The following is a 4,811-nucleotide window of genomic DNA, read 5'->3' on the forward strand; positions in this document are numbered from 1 at the left end:
TTTTTGTTATGTCCCTCAGGGTCCAAGTCATTAAATTCACCCATGCCTTTCAGCTTTGATTACTCCAAGGCTCCCATGTAAAGAACCCATCCTTACTTGCTTAGTGACAGCAGCAGGTTTTCCTACTCACTCACACCATTCTCACCATAGATGCGCTCTGCTCTTCATAGCAGAATGGGCTATCCTACCATCTTTCACTCTTAGTGCTATATCCTTTTCTCCCCTCGGTATTGACATATGTTTCATGTCCTACAATCTGAGTTACATTGGCATTGAGCCAGGTATATAGAAACCCAGGAAAAGTTCTGTCATTGATCCTCTCAGGACATTATAATGTGACCTCATCACACAGCTTCAGACCTTTCTAGCCTGCCTGTCCATTGAAATTTTCATATCATAGTCCAGGAATTATTTTCCTTATGGAGGAGAGTTTAATCTCACAGTCTTTAATCAGAATTGCTGCCCACTTTTTTTTTTTTTTTTTAACAATTAATTCCCCTTTATCTCCTCCTCGGAATCTTAAAAGCTGCGAGTTATGTTGCATATCTGCTTTGACCCATGTGAGGTGTTAGCTACTGTAGGGGAATACCCACTTGGGCAACACGGAGGCTTGTTCCTCAGATCTCTCATCAAGATAGAGCCTGTCACAAGGCGTGTAGTTAGCTGATGGCCTCTAGCCACAGCACTTTGGAATTTGCTACAGCACCTCAGCCAAGGCTCTACTTCTCCTGGGTGAGTATAGTCAGTGACTGAGAATGACAGTTGCACTAATCCATAGCTGCTATCAACCTAGATAAAGAGGTAATTTGAGGCAGACTCAAAACTGCCAGAAAGACTGGTTTATTTGGGAATTAGCAAAGGACTTGCAATTCAGAACATGCAAACTGTGGCAAGCCACAGGGGAGTCTGTTGAGGGTCTGTATTTATGGGCAGGGAATGTAAAGAGTTTAGAAAGTTCACTTAGAGTCTGTTAAAATAAAAAACAGAGACCAGTTTTGAAAATTCCCTGAGCAGATAAAACCCATCCAGTCATATGAACAAAGCTCAATTCAGCTTATTTTGCAAGACCAACCAAATGGGGACATTTTTCCTCCGGGAACTATAAGCAAAATTTCCCAAGGTCAATATGAGGCAGACCCTGACCAACTCCATACATTTAAAAAGTTTTCAGTGAATAAGTTTTCTATAAATCAGCCATTTATGGGAAACCATTCTCTCAGTCCTTAAGTTTTGTGATCCTGAAGGGACATGAGATTTTCCATTTTGTGTCTTCTAGTTTGATTTTTTTTATTTGTTTTCCCCCCTCTGGTTTGATTTTAGGTTGAAATTCTGACAACACTGCCCAACACATACTTCTCCCAACACGAAAGATCTCTATAAGGGGTTTTTGCACCACAGCTTCCTGCCTTGTGTGGGATGACATTTTTCTGAGTTGCACTGTGTGGTCTGAGCCTTTTTCTGACTGAATTTTACAGGTGTCAGATCTGCATTATAGTCTGAAGTCTTTCCCTATCTACTAATGTTCTCTTCCAACCCTTTGTGTGCATTTTTGTATTCCAATAAAACTTCATTTATGGACACTGGAATTTGAATTTTATGTAATTTTCATGTCCCATAATTTTTTAATTTTCTTAAAAACCATATTTTAGAACAATTTTAGATTTATAGAAAAATTATGAATATGGTACAGTGTTCCCACATACCTCCCACCCACTTTCCCCTATTATTAACAACTTACAGCAGATTTGTCACAATTAATGAACTAATATTGATGCATGTTTGTTAGCTTAAGCACATACTTATTAAGATTTTCTTAGTTTCCACCTAATGCCCTTCTTACGTCTCAGGATCCTGGTCCAAGATACCATCTTATGTTCAGTAGTCTTATGTCTAGGTTTAGAGTCCTTTTGGTACTGATGGTGTCTCAGGTTTTTCCTTATTTTGATGAATTAACGGAAGTTTGTTGTTGTTGTTGTTTGTTTTTTAAAATAACGAAGGTTTTGAAGGTTTTTAGAAGTACTGGTGTTTTATAGACTGTCCCCTAATTGGGATGTCTAATTTTTTTCTCATGATTTGACTGGATTTTTGAGAAGACGACCACAGAGGTAAAATGCCATTTTCATCATATCATATCAAGGATACATGCTGTTAGCATGACTTACCACTGTTGATCTTGATCTTGATCTTGATCACCTGGCTGCCAGAGTGTTTATCAGGTTTCTCCACTATAAAGTTACTCTTTTTTTCCCCTCTTTCCCGTACTATATAGTTTGGTACCTCAAGTTTTATAGGCATCAACTAATAAATCTCTTATACTTCTAATTCTGTCTTGACATTGGCTTCAGGAGGACATGAACAGGCACAGTTGGTTTCACTAGTGATCCAATGAAGCAAGTGGCAAGAAATCATGATCTCTTGCTTAGTTACTGGAACTGAGCCAGTTTTTACACAGGAAACCACTGAAGAGGTGACTGAGTTCCTAGGAGGCCACTAGTATGCACTTTAAAGATTTTCTGAGCATTTTCCAAAAGGAACCCATGGACATTTACTTGAATGAATATCTATTTGAAGGGAGGAATATCCACACATTTGGGAGCTATTGGACACATGATCTGAGTTGACATTGAACCAAAGCATCATTATGGGATCAAATCCAAGTGGAACCAAAGGGCAAGAGTATGCTACATGAGCAGATAACCTAGACCTCCATCTCACCCACCAATGTTTTACCAGAACTCAGTTCACACTTGTGACTATTATGGGGGGGTGGGGAAGTCTTGAACCTCTAGGTAAAGGTAATTTTTGAAAGCCAAATGTTAATTTATCAATCAGTTGGTCCAAAATGTGGGTGCAAGCAGAAAATGGACAATAACTGCATTATAGCCTCGACAGGCAGCAGTAAGAGAAAATCTTCAGGGTGGAACTTTGAATGGTACCTGTATCCACTTTGTATGTAAGTACAAGTGGTTTGACATGAGAATCAATATGATCACATGGACCATAGCAAATATCTAGTCTTAGGTTGGGAGTTTGGAAGGAAAAGGATTGAAAGGTAAGAAATAAGAAGATCTGGGGCAGAGGCATATGAATGGAAATAAGAAGTGGGAATGGTAGGCGGAATTTTTTTTTTTTTTAACAGATTATTGCCCACCATATGCATCAAATGACAAGGTAGACAAAATAATTCATCAATTTACATTTGTTAGCCTTTGTCTTTTGCCCACCTAGAATTAGTTTGATGGGCAGACAAATGGAATGCATGGATGCCACATACAGATCCAGTTGCATAGACTTTCATGTATCAGTGTTGTTCCAGGTACCTCTGTATATAGAATCTACCAACAATGGAGATGAATTCTGGGTCTCTAACATAGCATTATTGTTTGAGGAGACCAACTGGCACTTGGTGGCAAGTTGACTACATTGGGCTCCTTTCATTCTGGAAAAGCCAGTGGTTCATTCTCACTGAAATAGACACCTATTCTGACATCTTTTCTAGGTATAGGTGTGACTTTCCTGCCCCAAGAGTCTTAGCCAACACCACCATGTATGGGTTTCCTGAGGGCCTGATCCTCAGGAATAGAACATTACACAAGCTAGCATTCCATCAGATGTCTTACTGCAATGTTGAAGTCTATCAGATCTGTTTAATAACAGGAGTATCAATAGTATTTCTCAGATTTAAATATTTTTAGATATCTTGTCTAATACTGCCCATAATCAAGTTCCCTCACTCAGGTGGTACTTTGAAATTGAGTGGGCATATGTTTTTGGCAATTCCTTTTGCTATGGAATGGTAAGAAAATGTCCGATGTCCTCCACTCTGCCCCAGCCCATCACTTTTGGCCAACCTGGTTTCCCATCAACATTATGTTGAATGTTGTGGACGGGGTTCATGGCTATGCTAAATAATTGCAAATCCTCCTACTCCCTCTAGAGTCACCAGATCCTTATGACTCTATCTAGTTCCTTTGCTATTGCTGTGCTGTTCCTTGTGAACATTCTGTATTCATTTTGTTCTTCCCCAGCCTCCCTTTGTGTATTTATTACCATCCAGTTCTACAGTTCATTGCTGTGGGGAGTTGAGGAACCAATAGAAAGCCCAATAATCTTACCTTTACCCAGTTTTAAGAAATAACGTACTTGATCCTTGACCATTTAATATCCAGTTTTAAGAAATAACGTACTTGATCCTTGACCATTTAAATCAAGGACTCAGGATAGCATTGGATCACCTAATATTTTGTTAGTATTTATTGACTAAGTTTACTGACTCTTTGACACTTTCTCGAACCCTTAGTCAAACCAAGGGCAAGTATATACTACACATAATGTAGCTGGAAATTACTTTACTAGGGCCAAGAATATTTTAACAGTCTTACAGTTTTATAATGCAGAATAGAATATATGGTACTTTAAGTACTCTTTCTCCACTCAAGACCATTTGGGTCAGAAAATCCTGGTCAAAGTATATTCCTGAAACGCAGTGCCATGGAAACTGAGTAAGGGTAATTTTCCCTGATACCTCTGAGATTCATACGAATGATCCCTTATGTAGGGAGTCAACCTATAACTTGTGTAATAAAGTAAGCATTCTAAGCACATAGGGTGTATGGTTCTGGGAGAGAGATATGGTATGATACCAAGAACCAAGACTTAGGAAATAAAACTTTAAAAGACATCCTATTCTTTGACCACTTGATGCTATAAAGAATCTCTACATATTCAGTTTTAGTGCCATTATTGCTAATGCTGTTTCAGAATAATGGACATATTATTTATTTATTTATTTATTTACTTATTTATTTATA

This window comes from Mustela nigripes, chromosome 6, assembly GCF_022355385.1.
Source record: "Mustela nigripes isolate SB6536 chromosome 6, MUSNIG.SB6536, whole genome shotgun sequence".
Taxonomy (NCBI): domain Eukaryota; kingdom Metazoa; phylum Chordata; class Mammalia; order Carnivora; family Mustelidae; genus Mustela; species Mustela nigripes.